Source organism: Hesperophylax consimilis, chromosome 4 (assembly GCF_061612785.1).
Source record: "Hesperophylax consimilis isolate HC1 chromosome 4, BYU_Hcon_1.0, whole genome shotgun sequence".
NCBI classification, from domain to species: domain Eukaryota; kingdom Metazoa; phylum Arthropoda; class Insecta; order Trichoptera; family Limnephilidae; genus Hesperophylax; species Hesperophylax consimilis.
In genome coordinates, this window is record NC_142839.1 from 5,670,229 (window position 1) to 5,692,789 (window position 22,561).

A 22,561-nucleotide genomic window follows, 5' to 3' on the forward strand; every position below is an offset into this window, starting at 1 on the left:
TATTTGACTTCGCCCGAATCCCGCAAGGTTTCTTTGCAAATTACTCAGCTAGTCGACTATAACTCATTATTATGATAAAGTTGGTGTATGAATATGAACAAATAAAGTTGTCCAACTTTTCATTAAACCGGAATATCTTAGGAAGGTGCTCACCCTACCGTACCTGTATTTCTTGTGAAAACTCTGATTAGAATTACAAGAGGGATTTAAATTATTCTATTCTGAACAATATATTAGAGTGTCAAATGGTTTAACCAATTACCTCTTAACTTAAGATTGGAAATGAATTATAAAAAATTCAAAAGCTCAATAAAAGCACTATATCAATAGCACATTAAAATCGTTTATACTTAAAAAGACAATATAATCCCTCAATTATTATTATATTGAAATCCTTTTCTCTTATTTCTTATTCTTATCTCTTTCTTTCTTTTACATCCTTTTCTCTTTTCTATTTGATAAAATTTTGTTACATATAAAATTTTTATTTTGTTATATTAAAAAATAAAAATTCTTTTCATTATCATTACACTCTATGAAAAAATATGTTAAATTACTATTTACACGCGTTTCTCCGCCTTTTTAACACGAGCATTTGCTCTAAAAAAAGGTGTATCACGATGTACTGTAATAAAAAGAAAATAATCTTAATGTAATGTAATAACATGTAATTGTAAATTTAATATTAAATAAAAATTAAATATTATAAAAAAAAAAATAAAAAAAAATACAGCAAAATCCAATTTAAGTAACAACGGTTTTCCAACAAAATCTCCCAATAAATAATATGTATATAATATATATTTTTAATAGCTGCTCCCAACCGTCTGGAGTTATTGGAGTGAGACTATGGCATCCCCAATCTGGGTATGTTGTGAGGCTGAAGGTAGTGTGAAGGGGAAGGAGATAGGGAGGAGGAATATGACGAAGTACTTGGATATTCAGATTTGGTCACCAAACATAGCTAAAGCCATTTCAAGCAACGTTTCATTTCTGAATGGTGGTCTTATACCAGGCCGATACTGAGAGTATCTTCCACTCTGGAACGTGCCGCAAATATACTATATATTATTTTACTTGAATAAATTATGAAATGACACAAATTAATCAAACAAAATATACTGGTGCCCCGGGATTTCGACCCGCGACTTCCGGATTGCCAGTCTAGAGTCTTACCCCTCGACCACAGAGGCCGTTGAACATAAAAGTTAAATAAACACTGAGAAAGCAAGGAATTTCCTTTTTTTTGTAAACAAAATTTAACACGTTTGTATGAATTACGAATTTTAAAATTAATTATTTAAATTTAAATGAATAGACAATCGCTGGTTGATGTAGTGGTGTACAGGTGGATAATTTATTTATTTAATAATAATTATTAAAGTCGGGTCTCCAGCGATCAGATATTTTCAAAACGGTTCCATGATAACTCAACACAGTGACATTTCAACACACCTTTAAAAAGTGATATAAAGTCATTAGAAACGATGAAAAAAATTCAAATTTAAACCTAACCTAACCTACTTAACCCAGTTGATAAAGTTTTTGTTTCATCACTTTCCATGACTTTATATAACTTTTTAAAGATGTGATGAATTATCATTTTGATGATTTATCCGGTCACCTTTCAAAACATCCGACAAAAACAAAAATTGGGGGGCCAATTTGGTTTGTTTTCTGACGGTAACGGAAAACAAAACATTGTGGCCCTGTCTCAATATTAGATGTTTGCACAAACATTTGGTTCAATGTTTGTCGTAATATTTTCGCTGGAAAGACACGCCTGAAAGATGAAGAATGAAACAAAAAAAACATAAAAAACGTTGTCCAATTGAATCGCGAGTCTAAATTCAAGCCTTGGCCTATCTCAGCGTATCGCTCGTCATTTTTTTAAATATTTTTTTTATAGTGAATACCTCACAAGAGTCCCAACTGCTCCCGTCTGGAGCCAGTGAGACTATGGCATCCCCAATTGGGGGATGTTGTGAGGCTGAAGGTAAGTGGGGAAGGGAAAGAGGAAGGTGGGGAAGTACCTGGCTATTCAGATCTAGTCACTAAACACGGCTAAAGCCATTTGGAGCAACGTTTCAATTCTGAATGGTGGTCTTACACCAGGGCGATACTGGTAGTATCTTCCACTCTGGAACGTGCCGCAAATATACTATATATTATTTTAATTAATTAATTGTGAAATAACACAAATTAATCAAATAAAATTTATTTGCGCACGCCGGGTTCGAACCCGCGACCTTCGGAATGGCAGTCCAATGCGTTACCACTGGACTATGCCGGCCGTCATACATTCGCATTGGTAGTGTACGGCGAGAGATATGCTGAAATAGACCAAGCCATGATGCGTATAGCGTAATTTGTCGCCTACCTTAATCTTAAAGACACAAGTCACATAAAATACATAAAGTTTTTTTTGTTTTTATTATACAATGAAGATCATGATTACACCTTTTTTAATGAGCAAGAGCTCGAGTTAAAAAGGTAGACTAACGTATACTTAATATATACTTGAAATAGCTTTAGCCGTGTTTAATGCATCCTTCACCATATAAAAGAAGAAGAAGCGTGTTTAATGACCAGATTCAACATTCCCGAATTAGGGGATGCCATAGTAACTGGCTCCGGGCAGTTCGCACTCTTGTGCGGTATTCACAATAACGTTAAAAAACGAAACACATCTAGTATCTTTGCGCACTTGCGGGGAAAGAGGAGACTGCGCCCCCCCCCCCCCCCCCCTAAGGTTTGAGGATTCCAAATTAGTTCGAAAAACGTTTTCTTTTACTTTTGATACTATCGGTTTACTCAAATACATCAACGTGTCCTCTTTTAAATGATTTGGCTGTTAGTATATTTTTCGGAAATCATGTTTCCAAGCTAAGATTTAAAAAAATAAGTTTTTTTTTAGGCAAATTAGAAAACGGATATTAGTTAAGTACTTGAGTGAAGTGCCAAATCCCCTATCTATAGGTACTTACTTACCTACAGTACGAATGTATATGATACGTAATATTTTGGTTTTGAGAACGTATCAGGATGGGCTGGCCGGGAGTAGAAAAGATTTATTTTTAGATTTAAATATTTTTCATAAATAATATTATGGTTTCTGGCATCAGCTGAGCTGACATCATTATAATATTATGATGTCAGCTAAAATATATTTTAATTTTATATCTATGAACTCAGTGTGTAGGTGTCATGATGGTGTATTATAAATTCTATAATTTGAACGTGTGTAATAATAAATCAGAGACGTAAGTAATTAATTTAGTGTTCTTCAAGTCATGTTACAGCAATTTGAAATCGCTTCTGTTTTTCAATGTGAATGATTTGTTTAGCAACTGATTGAAGTGACCGGGCCCCTGTACCTCGTTGGTTGGGGGGAACGCCGCTCGGTTCGCTGCTCGCGGGTCTCGGCGCGGCGACGGCAGTGCGCTCTAGCGGCAGTCGCGCGACACGCCACCGGCCGCTCGCTGTCTGCGTGTCACGTCTCGGGTTGTTATTGTCATATCGCACCGCTAAATCCACTAATTCCGCGATATGTAGCCCGAGTTTATGTGCCGAGATCTGTGCTCACGCGTTACTAGTGTCTTTTGGTTCAGTGTCCCAGTGAAACAGTCCATAAACCGTGTTTGTTTTCTGAAGTAAATAAGACACACACACATGCATCAGTTTGCCTGTGTAAAGGTCTCCACGCGGTTACGTCACATGTCCGAGTTTGTTTGGGAATCGTCGGCTTCTGTTTGGAATCTACTTCAAGGTGAGGACAAGTGACGGAAGGGCCTGTCAGGCGGGGGCGGGGGCGGTGGCTCCGAGCTGCAGGTCCTCGGGCCGCTGACACCGGCCCGGGCTGCCTGCTGGGACTGTGGGACTGGGGGGAAGGAAGCCGTCGACCGGCTCCCGGCAGATGTCTCGGCCGTGCGCCGATCCGTCGCCATGTTTAAACTGACAGCCGGGCGCCCTTCGCCTTATTCAATCTTTACCATCTACTTAGCCTTGTATAACACGCACTATTTTACCCATTTACCCAATAATGATATTCTCCAAGTGTCGGGGCAAAGTTTACATTGCTGGAACGTGAATATTGTGCAATTATCGCATGTTTTGGTGATAGTGCGCTCCTCCCGCCGCAATAGCTCCACCGCGGCTATGTTCAGAGCGGTGTCAGCCCAAGATTGCCGTCTGACAGACGTATTATTTCACGTACATTCCCTGCATTACATCGATCGGCGATGTTTTAGCGAAACACTTTTGATTATGGCGAGTGTAATATTGAGATTGGAAACGTGAAACAGCCTTGAACGATTTTATAATATTTCTGACATCTGGGCTGGTCCGACAGAAACGCAGGGCGGCCATTGGCCATTTCGCGCAAGAACCGATGTCCAAATAACGATTTCCACTGACGTTTCGGCCCAACGTCACTCAAATAGGAACTCGACAAATTGATGTTTCTTTCCAAAACTACCTATAGTTGGCTGAAATTTCTATATCATGTAACCCAATCTGTCATGAGGTTGTGTTTGTTTTTTTTTCTCCATACTTGTGTACGTTGCTATCACGTACATAATATAGTATGAACGAGCAGTAGGTATTAAATGAGTTGGTATGTCATTTAATTAACAAGTGTTTATAGATTTCTAACTATTATAGGTCAGAGTTTTGTCAGTGTCGGTATATATATTTTTTTTTTTTTTTTAAAAAGAAAGACAAACATTCCCGGGTTACGAATAACCCAACAATGTTTGAAAATCTCCTACTACCACCACAGAAAGCCGAAAATGTTGCTTGTGTTGTGATGGAGGACTTAGCCAGCCGAGGAATCGAACACGCGACGCTATTTATTATGATAACTTCATAATACTAGTAGTTGCGCCCTTGAGGTAATTTTTGACGATAACGGCGCTATATAAATCAGCCAAATATTATTTTGTTAACAGACCTCGCATCCAAAAAGTAAATCCAAAATTTTCTCTGAAATCGTAAAATTTCTAAATAAGCACTTAAATACCTACCTACTTAATTATAAACCATAAATACTTAATTTTTTTTTTTTTTCGAAGAAAACTTCTTCTTACTGCTTTTCACTTTGTGATGGCATTATTTATTTTTTATTAAAACACAAATAACTTAGTTTACATCACTTTATTTCGATACAAAATCTCAACATGTTTCGTGAACCAAGTACTTTGAATAACCTTTGAAGTACTTTGAATAACCCTCCCCCACTCTTACCCCTCCCCGCTCCTTCTACCTCTTCTTTCTAGACCTAATTTTTAATTATAACTTTAGTATACTTGTGCTCCTGATGATGTGAACTTGGTTCACGAAACATGTTGAGATTTTGTATCGAAATAAAGTGATGTAAACTAAGTTATTTGTGTTTTAATAAAAAAAAAAACATAAATACTTAACACAACTTTTTTGATTAAGTCGATGCAATACGTAGATGGTGATAAGGTTTAAATTCCCGCTTAACACCATCCGCCTGTTTTGATTTATGCAAGAAAAAAACATGGCCAAAAAGTGCCTTCTATTTTATTTTGTGAATAAAATCAGGCATAAATATTTAAATTTTTTTCGATCATTTTATAAATAACTTAATTTGCCACATTATACATAGAAATTATAACCGAAAATGGGTTCGTAAGTAGGAGATTTTGAACTTTAAAGCAGTTTTCATAGGCCTTATACATTATTTTTTCTGGGTTTATAAAAAGACTTATCTAAAAAATACTCGATTATTTCAAAGGCTAAAATGTATTCTACTCGCAGTATTTAATTCAAGCATCTGAAACATTTTTAGGCGACCAAATTTTCAAACCAAAAACACATGATTTTGCATTACTATGTATGGCATCGCCTTAAAAAGGGAATTTTATATACTTAAAATTTATTTGTTCAAAGAAACGCACCATCTCAATGACAATTATTTTTTCAAACACTCTTCAGGCCGGTATATATCATAATATTGATTATTCTTATTTGTCAGCTCGTAGCAGGAATCACGATCATGCCAAAATCTTAAACCGGAATCAGAACGTGACAAACAAATTTACAAATGTATTCAATGCCAAATGGTCGAGTAAAAGAAATTTAAATCCTGACATCAGTTACTATGAACGGACTAGGAGAGATAGATTATAATCTTTTTACAATGTTTTTCTATTTGTTTATTGTATTATCTGTTATCTGTTATTTACATTCGACCGAAGCCCGCCGGCTCCACCGCCCTTATCAAACACACATTTTGATAGAGATGACAGTTCCCCCCTAACCAATGATACAATATAAGATAAAATTGCGGAATTCCGCCTCACGCTTATGCGCAAATAAAAATAACACTTGATTTCAGCATAGTTACTACAAGAAACAACCAATAAACAAATAGGGAACAAACAAACTTGCGCGGGGCGCCGGAGGCGACTTGAGCGTCCCACTTAGGGTGATTTGTCATTAACTGAAGATGACAGTACAAAGTAAAAAACATAAATAAAATATAAACTACATTTTTGACAAAAAAACAAATTTCAACATACACAAAATACCACTAACAGACCAGCGTACAAAGAAAACATAAAAAATCCGACAGTAAATACAAGCTTTGGACAAAGACACTACCAATACCATGCTATAAAAGCATTCAACAGCCTAACACTTGAAAATAAAATTGAGGAAAACACAAATAAATTCAGACACAAAATTACAAAATGGAGTAAAGAACAAAAAAGACAATATTATACAAAAAATATATATGGTACCAAAATTTCATAACATAAAATTTAAAAAAAACCTACACGTAACACACAAAACCAATATAAAACACACATCACTCACAAACATATAAGATTATATTTTAAATGTATTATTTAGATTATATTTTTATAATATAAAATGAAGGGCTAAGTAACGGGTAAGTGAGGCCAACATTACTGGATAACTCTGAAATGTAAAAAATATTGTACCAAAATAAAAAAAGGCAACTCGCATTGTGGTATCTCCATTCGGTCCTCGGAAAGAAAATCTACTCACTAAGTACTAATCCTTTTTACAATGGCGCGCAAATTGCTAGCTCCGTAAAAAGCTTTAATGTCCCAAACAAAAGTTCAGGCTTGTTTCCAAAATTTAATACTTTGTTAGACAATTTTACAAATGTGTTATAATTTACCCATTTCGCTCAATTTTAGTACCGCTACGCCATGCGATTCGGTTAAGAACGAACATTCAGATCCTGCGCAGAAAAGTCCCACGATGGACAGCGCTGCAAACCTTTGCCTTACTTTGCTTTTCTGTGCATGGTCTGGTTATTTCAATGTGCGCTATTCCGTGGTCAGTGTACGACTGATGGTCATAGTTTATTCAAAGCATTCTCGAACCTTCCTGGTTCCAACAATATAGTCACGTGGTTTGCATCAAATAATACATTTGATTTCATGTTTAGGTAAGTCTATTAATTTGAATGTCTATGGTATTTCCTTACCTTCAAACATAACTTACGACAAACGTCAGATCATACGATCAGAGAAAAAAACATGGTGGTCGCACGTGAAATATAGAATTTTGATTGAGAAAAAAATGATCTTTAATGCATCTTTTACCATCTGCCCCGAAATAAATAGTTATTTCTTCTAGTAATTAAGTTGAAACCAGGTGCAACAAAAATTACGTATTAAACGTGAGGCAGAATTCGGCAACTTTACCAAATCATTTAAATTATGACCCAGTGAATGAGCACAGATACTAACAATAATAACAAATGAATCAAACAATAGCAGATAATTTTCCCTTGAACACCACCCCAGTAATTAGAATTACATAATTAGCCTAACCTAACCCTATAGTGAACCTGATTTCGAGATGCGATACTTATTGATTATCATCTCTACTCTCACGCTTTTTATTAACATGTATTACAAAACACGCCATAGTTTAATAAATGATAGCATTATTTTTTATTTGTTAGGGTAGGCTGTGCCATAGTTGTGCACCCAATAATTCTTTTGCGCGTGGCTTGAAACATGAGTAGGTAATATTAATTTAATTTAATTCCACTCAAAAGGCTTGTAGGTACCCAACAATCACAATCACTTGCATTGTTCACCTTGAGCCGGCGGGGAATCAGTCAAGTAGTACCTAAAGCTACGTTTACATTTATTATAGTTTACGTCCGATCTGTCACATAACTCAAATCTGCACTTAAATTTATGCGGGTACAAGTTAAATTGTTTCTGAATTCATCGATTACGCTTAAAGTACTCTTAAGCCTGTTCCAGTAGATAATCTTTTTTATATTTTATGCGATCCAACATAATCGGATAGAACTGAGCTACTATTGCACTATACTATTACTCCCGGTAACGCTTGTTTTGTCGTGTTTTTTTAACCCTTTCAGCTCCTCACTTTTGTTTTCACATAAATACCATATGTATTTTAAGCTTCAAAAATTATTTGAAATTTTTTTTTATTCGATTTTTATATTTTAAGACTCAAGGGGTTATTTTTATTTGCAAGGAAAACGTATAATACGAACACGTGCTTAATTAAAAAATAATTATGATTTACAGTTTGACATGCATAGATTATAAAGATAACGTAAAAAATAATAATGGATTGCAGTTCAAGCAAAACGTAAACAAATAATAATAGATTCCAGTTCAAGCAAGGGGACGATGGAATAAGGATTACAACCTAGAAAAAAAATAGATGCCATTAAGAATATCCTTGGCATTAAGTAAGGAGCAAGGATGGGGTAGGATAAGGGTTGGAAATACCTTGATGATGAACTCCCAGAGTGGTAAGAATCTTGGTTCTGCGTCCAGAGGTTGCGGGTTTAAAATCCAGGTGTAAAAAAAATATGTTTTTAGCACTCTTTTGAGATACCATCACTTGTATAGAAACGTTCCTTGAAATGACTTCAGTTGTTTTGGAACTCTACCCACATTTACCAATGACATATTATAACATCATATTATATAATATCATTGATATTTACTGATACCCTAGCCCTCGCTATACATACTAGTATTTAAATAAAACTTAATCATTGTAAAACTCTAAGGGCCCGTTCCCACTTCCGTTTTCAAATCGGAGGCGGGTCCCGTTTTAAAAACGGATGGCCAATGGCCCTGTTCACACTACCGTTTTAAAAACGGACCATACTCTACGAAAAAAAATAATTGTCGATTCAACAAAAACATGTTATTTGCTCATTCTTCAGTAATGGTGCGCAATGGACGACGATGAAGCTCTTGTTGTCATGTTGTACTTATTAAAAAGAAGGAAAAAAAGTGAAAAGAAAATTTTGGGTACACCCAATCATAGCCGAATGATTTTCTGTAGGAATTTTCCAAGTGTTAATTGGTGAGTTGAGAAGTGATGAACTAAAGTTCTTTAATTATTTTAGAATAATAATGATTGGATTATTTATATAGCGCCGTTTTCACCATGAAAAATCACCTCAAGGGCGCTTAATGGCTTAAGAGAATGTCTATCACTTCCTTTAACCATCTACTGGAATGAGTTTCAGAGAGCTTAACATATCAAAATACAAAATTGAGAAAGTGCATTTGTCCTGAAGAAAGGCTATCGATATTTTAAAGTAAGAAAACAATAACAACTCAAATATTTTTTATTATGTGTTTATTAAACTAATACGCTCTTCCGTGCATCTCATTAAAGATTTAAAATTTTAAAAAAGTAAACTTAAAAAAATAAAAATAAAAATTTTGATGTACAAAAGTTGTGTACACCGAGTGTTTTGTTTTTATTTAGTTAAAGATAAAATATTACCATACTCTTTCTTCGACCAGTGGTATTAAATTTTCGGGATTTTTTTCCTTATCCATTATTGTAGTTTTGATTTATTTACTTAACAAAATAACCAAATACAAGCACGCAGCGTGCCTGCTTCCTTGCGACAGGGAGCGGGCGGGGAGGGGTCGGGGTTTGGCGGGGACTCTGCCGGAACGACTGGACGGCAAGTGTGAACAGCTCCATACAACACTATGAGCGAGCGTGTTCCGACACGATTTGAAAACGGACGCGCTGCGTAGGCGAGCCATCCGACAAAAAATGTCGGATCCGTTTTCAAATCGTGTCGGACAAGTGTGAACAGCTCCATACATCCACTACAGCCACTAGGGCATCCGTTTTGAAAACGGGACCCGCCCCCGATTTGAAAACGGAAGTGGGAACGGGCCCTAACAGCAATCACTTTGAAATGGGCTTACATAATGAGTAATTCCGATTAATGTTTCTAAACAGTACATAAATAATATTTATTGACATTTAATGCCGCTAATATCTTCATATTGGAATTGAATTTCATAATACAAACGCAGCTTCACCTTAAGCCGGCACCACACAAAGTATATTCTACCTGAATACAAAAATAATTATCTGTAGTACCTATTTAGTACCAATAAATTAAGACCAATGCAGACAATATTTTAACCCTCATTCTGCACCAGGATATTATTACACTTGGTATCCATTTAAGGTAAATAAAAATAATTCCCACAAATCTATTTTGGACACCCGAATATCTCGTTACTGTTGCGAATACGACTAATTTTGAATCCAAACGCTGAGGGTTCGGGCTCTTTCAAAATGAAATAGTAAGCCTAACAATTCCTACGTATTTTTACCGCCTTTTTTAAACCTGTGTGTTGTGACTAATAATTTTATTTCTATTTGTTCACTTTTGGTATTTTTGAAGTGGTTTCCTGTCTTATGTTAATTTTATGTTTCAAATAATGATTTTCTTACCTAGAACTGATCAGTAATGCACACTTTGCGTTATTTATATGGCTTCTGTAACGGCAATGACAAAATAGGCGATATCGCGTTTCCTTCAACGTACTGTCGAGCAAATGACAAATACCCGAGCGAGGTTCTTGATAATTCTCTCGTAATTACATATTCTACTAATTATTATAGTGCAGTAGGCAATTTATAGTATCGTAAAATAGCTGTCAAGCGAAAAAAAATGTACTCTATAAAATAATTTTATTTTGTTATTCTGGGTTAACTAAGGTTTATATATATGTAGTTATAAATTATCTTTTTACGGTTGTAAATCAAATGTCGTAACCACGCGGTTTTTAGAATCTTACAAGGTAGTAGCGGGTTATTTTTATTTTATGTTGGTACTTCTATTTGACTAGGAAAAAAATGGGTAGCTATAGATAGATATATATCGATGTCAAATTTCATATCCAATAACACGAGCAAATCAACCGGTCGGTGGCTGAGTTGACATCGCGTTTGGGTCCCACCCAGGCGTAGTGTGTTCAATTCCTCGGCTGGCTAAATCCTCCATCACAACACAATCAACATTTTCCGATTACTATGGTGGTAGTAGGAGATTTCAAATATTTTCAGGTTATTCTTTCTTTAAAAAAAATTAAATAAGTTTAAGCCGTCAAAAACTTTACTGCATTGATTTTATTTTCCATACAAAATTATCGTACTTTCTTGTGTCGAGATTATTCTTTAGAACAGCGAGTAAATCCTAAAATAACCAAGTCCTAAAGTAGACAAGCACAGAGAAAAGAGGTCTCCCGTTGGACGCCCTATGTAGAGGAAATATAAAAAATACTATGGTTAAAACGATAAAATACTGATACGTTTGATAGGCATTATTTTATTTATTCATGTATTTTTTAATAATATTTATATAATATCCAAAACATATTACACACTTAATTTATTGCAAATCGGGGTTGCATGTGGATTCAAGTTGCCATCGTGCTTGCCTGGTCGCTTTTAATTCCTACCTAGCCTGTTTTCAGGATTTTGCATCATGCACTTGCGTTTGTTGGGGTATCGTTCCGTGTTGCGCTACCTCCTTCTTTAGCCAACGTTTCGGACAGAATTACAGTGTCCATCATCGAAACCGATCATTACATGTGTCCTGATGATGGACACTGTAATGCTGTCCGAAACCTTGACTAAAGAAGGAGGTAGCGCAACACGGCTTAATACCTCAAAAGTAAATCACTCTAAAACTAGACGGTAAATTCATTCCTATTTGGAACTAGACAGCAAACTTATTTCTTATAAGCAACTAACTTATTCCTGTAAGCAACTAGACAGCAAACTCATTCCTGTAAGAAACTAGACCGCAAACTTATTCATACAAGCAACTAGACATTAAACTCATTCCTGTAAGAAACTAGACCGCAAACTTATTCATACACGCAACTAGACATCAAACTCATTCCTGTAAGCAAATAGACAGCAAACTTATTCCTATTAGCAACTAGACACCAAACTCATTCCTGTAAGCAACTAGACCGCAAACTTATTCATACAAGCAACTAGACATCAAAATCATTCCTGTAAGCAACTAGACAGCAAACTTATTCATACAAGCAACTAGACATTAAACTCATTCCTGTAAGCAACTAGACAGCAAACTTATTCCTGTTAGCAACTAGACAGCAAACTCATTCCTTTAAGCAACTAGACAGCAAACTTATTCATATAAACAACTAGGCACCAAACTCATTCCTGTAAGCAACTAGAAATCAAACTAATTCCCATAAGCAACTAGACCTTAAACACTGTAGACTTATTGTTCGTCATAAAGCCCAGCTACACTACTCGCGAAGTTGATCGAAGTTGACCTAATACGATAGTGTGGGCACGAACTTCGCTTCGCTTCGGGCATCTTCGCTTCGCTTGGCCCGACTTCCGATTGTTGTCGGTAAATGCGCCCGAGTCAAAGGACTCGAAGTTCGAACACGAAGTGTCTGCCCACACTACTCGGTTCACTTCAGTTCGCTTCGAGACGTCGTGTTTGGTGGTTGTGCGTGCGCAGAGTCATAGTGACTATACGTAATAAAATATGGCTTCTACACTGTGGTCACAGGACCTAATTTTTTTGTTCCTAGAAACACTCCAATCCGAGGCGGTTATTTGGGACCCAATTGAAAGGGACCATAAAGATAACTAACTAACCATCACGCCGTTTCCCCGCAGGGGTAGGCAGAGAGGACGGACCGCCAAACAACTCGGTCTTGGCACACACTCCTTGCCTCATTCACATTCATACATCGTCTCATACATACTCTTCTATTATTCTGACTCTTGACATGGCCCGACTCGAGTATCTGATTCACTTGATCGTGCCATGTCTTCCTCGGGCGTCCCCGACTTCTGCTACCATTCACATTTGCATCATATATCCTCCTTTTTTATTTTTTTTTATAGTGAATACCTCACAAGAGTCCCAACTGCTCCCGTCTGGAGCCAGTGAGACTATGGCATCCCCAATTGGGGGATGTTGTGAGGCTGAAGGTAAGTGGGGAAGGGAAAGAGGAAGGTGGGGAAGTACCTGGCTATTCAGATCTAGTCACTAAACACGGCTAAAGCCATTTGGAGCAACGTTTCAATTCTGAATGGTGGTCTTACACCAGGGCGATACTGGTAGTATCTTCCACTCTGGAACGTGCCGCAAATATACTATATATTATTTTAATTAATTAATTGTGAAATAACACAAATTAATCAAATAAAATTTATTTGCGCACGCCGGGTTCGAACCCGCGACCTTCGGAATGGTAGTCCAATGCGTTACCACTGGACTATGCCGGCCGTCACACTCCTATCTTCGCTCATTCGCTCTACATGCCCAAACCATCTAAGCGTCCCTTTCTTAATCTTACTCATTACGCTTACATCAGCCTTGCACTCTTTGCGGATCTCCACATTCCTCACACGATCAAAGATGGTTTTACCACACATACGCCCTTGAGGTGATTTTTCACAAAAACGGCGCTTTACAAATTATCCAATTATTATTATTATTATTATTTTACGCCTCAATGATCTCATTTCAACAGCATTTAATCTACTTTCATCCTTTATTTGCCACTTGAACGTCCATGTTGCCTAGTGCACGGACTCCGAGAGACTGAGCTACTCGCGAAGTTGCACGAGTGTGTGGGCACGCACTTCGGACTTCGGCTAACTTCGTCGAGGACTTCGTCGAAGCGCCGAAGCGAGTAGTGTAGCGGCCGCTTTAGATTCATCTCAGGCAGTGGCACTTCTTATCTCCGAGGTCAAGGCTGCCCTCTGCTAACTGCTGGCTCCTGACTGCAGAGAAGAATGTCAAGATGCTGTATGAATAGCCGGCAGGAGGTAGTAGTCTTTGGTGTGTGCAGCAAGCCTGTCAGTCAGTCAGTCAGCCCATTGTATCTTCTCTTTCTTATCTTCTCTTATCACTCATCTCGCATTATAATGAATGATATTCGTAATGCTTTAAACAGCTTTGTTTCGTATTGGAGGACGACATGAACACACGTTTCTACAGGGTTAGCTATGTGTTGCCTCTAATAAGCATTAACATATTTTAGGTATTGGGATGAGTTCTGGCGTGATGAAATTTGCGGAGCTTTTCTGTCTGGAATTTCCAGATCAAAACAACTATTTTGAGCTCACAGGGTCATTTCCATCATATACAGGGTGTATCGGCACTAACCCGACAAACTTTAACCAGCTATTCCTTAGCACATTTGGAGTAAAAAATGTTATGTGCACTTTGCTGTCCGGTAACGTTTTTTTTTAATAAAAAATTAATTAAACATATTTTCACCACATGTCACCACTGTTTTATCCTTTGTCAAAATTTGAAAGCAACATCGCAACTCTCGCGTGTTGCTGCGAACGAAGCCCGTATTACATAATCCAGTACCAGAAAAGAAATATTTTATTTAACAATAATGATTATTCACATTTTTCGTATGCGAATCACTGATTGTCTTCTTGTATTGTACACATCAGTTTTATTTTTGTATCTAAATTGTTTCACCTCTGGAATGCTTTGGTTTCACCTCTTACGCGTTTCACGTATTAAATAGTCTAATTTTGAAACTAAGAAACTAATTAGTAGATTTCCTGAATTTATAATCGAAGTCCAATAATTCTGAGCACTTTTAAAAACAATTTTCCTCACTTAGGTACTTATCAATAATAATAATTGGATTATTTGAACAGCGCCGTTGTTTTTTAAATCACCGTAAGTGCTCTGTCAAAATGTTACTTGCTAGGCTATCCTACAACGTATATTTTTTAATAAATTTAGTTATTTACAACTTCGCGGAATGTGATTTATGAATATTATTGCTTATGTTAAAAGCCTTCCAGAATTACCGGAATATAACGAGCAGCTTGACACACTTAAGTTTATTTCCACTAATTTGAAGGTACAAAGAATGTATAGTTTTAAAAACAATCCCGATGAATCAAAAAACGGTTCATATAAAACTGCTGCGCAACACACTGAGACAAAGGAAAGCACTCACACAAACGTCATGACTGCATTGGATTGACCACCTGCAAATGAATGCTGCCAGATTGCTAATTTATTTAAACAATAATTATTAAATTTTATTTAAAATATCGCAATTTTTTTAAAAAATCGACAATAAATTACAACTATAATTTAAAAAAAATATTCTTAACCCCACGCTTTTTCGTAATTGATTAATTAATTCAGAATTTAAACGTTGCTTGAAATGACTAGCCGTATTTGGTGACCAGATCTGAATATCCAGGTTCAGAATTTAAACGTTGCTTGAAATGACTAGCCGTATTTGGTGACCAGATCTGAATATCCAGGTTTAGAATTTAAACGTTGCTTGAAATGACTAGCCGTATTTGGTGACCAGATCTGAATATCCAGGTTCAGAATTTAAACGTTGCTTGAAATGACTAGCCGTATTTGGTGACCAGATCTGAATATCCAGGTTTAGAATTTAAACGTTGCTTGAAATGACTAGCCGTATTTGGTGACCAGATCTGAATATCCAGGTTCAGAATTTAAACGTTGCTTGAAATGACTAGCCGTATTTGGTGACCAGATCTGAATATCCAGGTTTAGAATTTAAACGTTACTTGAAATGACTAGCCGTATTTGGTGACCAGATCTGAATATCCAGGTTCAGAATTTAAACGTTGCTTGAAATGACTAGCCGTATTTGGTGACCAGATCTGAATATCCAGGTTTAGAATTTAAACGTTGCTTGAAATGACTAGCCGTATTTGGTGACCAGATCTGAATATCCAGGTACTTCCTCACCTTCCACTCCTTCCCTTAGCCATAAAACTTACCCCAATTCAACATAAAAATTGTTTAAATTATCGGATGTAATGAAATGCATAATAATTAGACCCCAAAATACTTAATTATTCAGGGAAATAAACCCCTGAGTCATCAGTTGGAAATACCAACGACATTAAGTGAAATTAACAATGCAATAATCCTATTATTGCATTGTTTAAAATTTCACTTAATTATTAGCATTAGCAAATAATATTGGGATTAGCAAATAATAATTTACGACAATTTACTCGGAAATCAATAAAGCCAGAATAATAAAAAAAGAAAGTTATCACTTACGTCGTCTGTAAGTGGCTTTACCAAAGTTTGATAATGCCGTCAGAAGGTGAAACAGCTGTCACGCGTAATAATAATTACAACTAGCAGAACTTGTTTATAAACACACTGTTTTTATAAATTTTTTAATAAGACTGTTAAAATAAAAAAAATCTCTAAATTGAAATGGAGTTCTACAAACTAAACTTAAAATCAAATAAATTTATTGCGAAGGTTCAAAGTACTGTACTGTAATATTATATTAAATAATTTTTACGTGTTTAATTATTGTTTAAAGTCAGATTAAAGCGATTAAAAAACCCACCTGGCAATTCTTATTCGAGTTTCGTTGTTTTTACGTATTGGCGCGCTTACAAGCATCAGTCGTCTCATTTTTAACCATTAATATTTAGTGTGTAGGAAAGAGAGAAGACGCTTTTCGACACACTTGTCGAAAAACTTGTTGAATGCCGACGGGCATACTCTTCTACAGATTTTATTAAATATTGATATGTAGGTAATATTGATGTGTAAATGAATGACATTGTGAGAATTTTACCAATAAATAATAAATGAAAATGCGGACATGTAGTTTATGTTAATTTTTTTATTGGAGCATTTGTTCGAAGTGACTACCATTATTTTCGATGCAAGCGTGTAGTCTTGTTATATTTTGATTATTTAAGTTTGCAGGATTTGCTTTAATTTCTGCAGCGGCTTCCATCACTCGTTCGAGCAGTTGCTCTCTTGAGGCTATTGGCTTAGCATACACTTTTTCCTTGAGAGCCCCCCACAGGTAGTAATCCAGGGGGGTCAGGTCGGGTGATCTTGGTGGCCAAGCAATGGCCGGACTTCCACGGCCTATCCAACGACCAGGAAACTCGACATCCAAGTAGTTCCGCACGGCAATCGAATAGTGTGGTGGGGCTCCATCGTGCTGGAACCACATTCTCCGTAGTAATTCGAGGTTCACATCTTCCAGAATCTCGCCCAGTTGCACTTGTAAGAACTCCAAATACATCGGTCCATTTAGTCTGGGAGGCAACTCGATTGGACCGAGTATTTGATTTCCCAGGATTCCTGCCCACATGTTGATGGAAAATCTGTCCTGGCTCGACGACTCCCGAACAAGCTTGGGGTTTTGTTCAGCCCAATGGTGCAAGTTGTGCACATTTAGCACTCCTGTTTTAGTGAACTGTGCTTCGTCGGTAAACAATATGTTTTTCATGAAGTCTGCATCTCTTATGACATTATGCAGCATTCTTCTGCAGTACACGACTCTGGAAAAGTGGTCATTCTCCATGAGGCCTTGGCAGCGCCTATAGTGAAAAGGTTTGAGCCCGTGCTTCTTCAGAACTCTCCATACCGCCATGTGTTCCCTGTGTCCTATCATCAGAGCGACCCGACGCACGGACAGCGTGGGGTCTTCGGTAATTAAGTTCAGGATTCTCTCCTCAACTGCCACAGGAACGATGTTGTGTCCTCCGCCGGCGCCTTCAATCCGTCCGATGCCACAGTCACGCAATTGTTGATACATCTGAAACAAAACAACAAATAACAACTGCTTTTATTATTCAGCTCAGTAATAATGTCAAATAAACAATCGCGGGCTTTTTCACTCATTTTATTTTTAAAGAACACTTATTTTAGGCACATATCAGAAAACTTACGTTTTCTCTTCATTTATTTCATTTTTTTATAGTAAAATGTATAACAAAGTGTTTTAAATTATAATTTTCTTAACTAGGTACGGTTGATATCTTGGATTCACAGGGGTGAAATTGAATTCAAGTAATTTAAATAATCCCATGGTGAGAAAGGGAGTGAATTCAATTGCAGTGAATGATGCATTTATTAGAGATTAAAATTAATTAACTTTTTAAAACGCCGTTTAGTGACCACTGAACACAAATCACCTAAAGTACAATTTACATTTTTAAAGTTGGTGGCCCCTTGTTATGTTTTTAATGTTCCCAGTTTAAATTTCAAAAGCGCTTTTTGGCATTATCAATGAATGTAAATAGTTTCAATAAACAATTGATAGGGTACAAACCTGGACAAAGGTAGCATGGTGTGGGACGCGTCTTCCAGGAAACCTCATGCGATACTCCCTTACGGCTGCTCGTGAATTTCCATTGCAAAATCCATAAACAAAAACAATATCTGCTTGCTCGGCAGGTGGATAATTGAGGGGCATATTTCAACAGTAAAAACTTAGATAACAAAACAAAAACGAAACTAGAAACTTGATGACATGCGAACTCCCAAAACAGCACTGACCACTGATACGAGACGGGGTGGCGGGAACCACACGGGACTTGAGACAGAATATGTGTGAAAGAGATGACAGTAGCGCGGCGTTGCCAATTATTTTACCCCTATACTGTGGGCAGTAGCGGAGTGTGGAAATTTTATTTATTTTTTGTTTTTAAAAGAAAAAAAATGTTACCGGACAGCAAAGTGTACATAACATTTTTTACTCCAAATGTGCTAAGGAATAGCTGGTTAAAGTTTGTCGGGTTAGTGCCGATACACCCTGTATACACTCTGGTACATTTAGTTATATTATTTACTTATAAATTAACGCCCCTTTTCGGGGCTTTTACATATGAATATTAAGAAATATACATTATTTGTTGTACATAACTGAATTGCTTCATTAACAACATTTTATATTTGTTTAAAGATAAATTGAAGATGTCCACTGACTTGGGATAATTTTTTCCCTCCATTAGTATTCTGGGCAAAGATGAATACATATGGTAGTTAGTAATTGTGGAATCCGGAAGCTTATCAATTCTGGCAATACCGGACTATCTATTTTAAATAGAAACACCAAGTCAGTGAAAATTCTTCTGTCTGACAATTTGAATTTTTTTCATCAATTTTATAAGTAAGTAGGTGTATCGTATTTTCTCTAAGCCGACTGCTCATATAAGTATGTGGTCTTTCGATATTCGACGGTATATCTTCTCTGCATACTCCGTCGAAGACACGGCGTGATTGTTAGCAAAAATATTTGTATTGCGGATTTCCATTCAAGGCTCCTACAGATATAAGTGTATCGACTTTCGTTATACGGCCGTATATCTTCTCTGCATATGTTACCAGTGAGAAAGTACAACAGGAATAATCATTTGGGGGATCAAGTGTCCGAGGGTTCAACTGGTCGGGGGATCATCAGTCGGGAGATCAACTGTCGGGGGATGAAGCGTCACGAAATCCTCACAAGTGTAAATTACATGACGTGTTGAATTGAAGTCTGGTGTCAAACAGATCAGTTGCCGCGGCGTTCCGGATTAATGGCTACAAAAAACTAGCTACGGGTGGAACCGGTGAAGCGAGCAAGGAACATGAGAATTTTCTAAATCGCATCGATATAAAAATACCTGGTTGGTATTTTCTGTTCCAAAAATTATACATCGCAATAATCGATTATCATTCAAGGGAATCCGGAAACGGCTGACAGAAAAGAGCGGTATTAGTGTGGTTTTATATATAATATGTATGTCCCTGTAATATACTATAATATGTCAGACGTAACTATGCACTTGGGTTTTTATAAGAACCCTGTTGTAGGAGGGAGAAAACACAAAAGCCAACAAATTCTTCCACAGAGCGCAACAACTACCCGCTCTCAAGTGGAAAATATCAACTGCGTACAACCCGTGCTAAAGGTATTAATCGCACCTGAATCCCATATTAAGTCTGAGAATGTTTGAATGTAGGCGAAGCAATATGTGTGGTAGGACAGGTATGCTGCTTTCCATCCCTGCCGAAAACTTGTGTGAAAAAATACTGTGAAGTCATTTTTTATTTTTGATATGAAAACCCCAACTGACAAAAAATACTTAATAAAGATCATGTCTTACGGGGACGGCCCTAAAAAATACTTAATATAGATCATGTCTTTCGGGGACGGTCCTAAAAAACACTTAATATAGATCATGTCTTGCGGGGACGGTCCTAAAAAATACTTAATATAGATCATGTGTTGCGGGGACGGTCCTAAAAAATACTTAATATAGATCATGTCTTGCGGGGACGGTCCTAAAAAATACTTAATATAGATCATGTGTTGCGGGGACGGTCCTAAAAAATACTTAATATAGATAATGTGTTGCGGGGACGGTCCTAAAAAATTGTCTTGACACAATGACGTGTACTTTATTTTAATTGCATACATATTTATATTTCTTATGATTTCTTTTTTATATTTTCTTATTTATTACCACCATAATACGGGCATTTGCCTAGTTTGGGGTATTAATAAAAAATAAAATAAATAAATAAAATATGTTTTATATATACTTAAAACCAACACCGTTGTATATATTTTTTGCATTAGAGGAGGAAAATAATGGCATATTTGGAGATGCCTTGTAGAGGGTATTTTAAAGAAATAATGAATCCTCTTCTATATTTCCTTAAAAATACCCTCTTAACGGCATCTCCAAAGATACCACTATTCCTTCCTAGTTTTCCTATACTTCCTAGTCCTGGTAAGGAAACAGGTATGAAGGGTAGGTAGGAATCTGGGGGTTGGTATGTCCAGGAGTGACGGACGTATAAATCCTTTCTCCCACTGCGGTGCAAGGCGATGGATCGATAGTGCCGTTGAACAGATCAAATGGTCTTCCTCAACCAGTGTCGCCGCCAAGACCTAGACAAACCCCACTCCTTGAACCTGGGCACCCCTGCTAAGTCACCAAACGGAGTGAACCAACCACCTGGGCTTACATGTGGCAGATGTGTTGGTTATCCAATAAATGGTTCCCGGACCGGCGGTACCCATACCCGCCTCCCAAATTGTATAATTTTTTTTCTTCTTCGAGGTGCAATTATTGATCATAATTTGATATAATGGGTTCGGATAAATACCGGTATTAGTGTTGAAATCGACACGTAGCCCTGGCATAACTCACTCGTGAGATGGTCTACAATCGGTCTAAATTAGTGCTGCTACGATTCTTACTTCGACGATTAGGTACTATCATTCGATCAATACAGCAATTCGGCACGGGTAAAGCACCCAGTTATCCAGTTAGGCCCCTCTTATTATAAAATAATGTGAAAAAGTTATTGTATCTAATAAAAATATATATATCTTAGTATCACAATTATGTACGATTATAGCATATAATTTTATATCGAGAATAATGGCAATTTGTATTACTGACTGAATATACTAAATGCAATAATGGTATAACATTATTAATAGAATGAAAAATATCAAATTTATTCACAATTGAATTAAAGAGCTTGGAAATCGATATTATATATAAAAAAATGTTTGTTTGTTTATCCCCTATAGATGCAAAAACTACTGGACCGATTTCGTTGAAAATTTCAAAGTTTGTTCTTATTATTGCCAGGAGTGTTCAGAGAGTGGTTTGAATGGTAGAAGAAATCGGGGACGCCTGGAATAGTCGTATTATCTCTGCACTGAAATGAGATACGGAGTCGATATAATGTAGTTTTTTTAATAGAAACAATCTGGTATGCAGTAGTGAATGGTAGAAGTCAGCCAAGCCCGAGAAAGACGTGGCACAATCAAGTGAACCAAAAACTTACAAAAAGTAATCTTTTCAATTCCTCAAAATTAAGTCCAGTTTTCACAACCTCAAAACTTTACTCCAAACCATTCGTAACCCTTCATGACGCCGGGTAATGTCAGTTAGTTTAATATTCAATTAAGGAAACATTCGACTTGGTAATTTTTTTTGTAGGTGAGTTCCACACATGAGTTCCAATTGTTCAAATCGGGGCATGCTGTGAAGCTGAAGTGAGTGGTTAGGGTAAGGAGATGGGAAAGCAGAGGGTTGGGAAGCATTTAAGTATTGATATTTAATTACCAAACATGACTAAAACCAAGCGGTGTTTCAATTCTGATTTGTGGTTTTGTGTTTTTCTTCACAATATCTTCTCTTCGACACCCAGTTCAATCTTAAGGTTTTGAGAAAAACTTATTCTGTGTCAGAAATCGATTTTCCACTCACTGGAACATTATTAATGTTTATGAAGTCCAATAAGATATTATTTCTGATAATTTCAGGTTTAGTTATTATTATTATTTATTTTTTAAACCAACAGTTAACAAAATTGTCAACTTTTCAATGTACAAAATGTAAATGCTCCATGACCGTGTAAAAAATTTGTTAATTACTGATC

General features: G+C 36.6%; 1 protein-coding gene across 2 annotated transcripts in view; it reads left to right on the forward strand.

Moving 5' to 3' along the window:
- The window catches only part of LOC149424099 (uncharacterized), a 357,901-nt gene that overhangs the window by 75,331 nt on the left and 260,009 nt on the right, over positions 1-22,561 (forward strand). The window contains exon 1 of one of the 2 annotated variants that reach the window (XM_089651272.1): positions 3,470-3,769. The exons of the other annotated variant lie outside the window; for it this stretch is intronic. The gene's annotated coding sequence lies outside the window, so the exon portion shown is untranslated. Of the gene's footprint in view, positions 1-3,469; positions 3,770-22,561 lie in introns of those variants that run through there. 2 annotated transcript variants of the gene reach the window in all.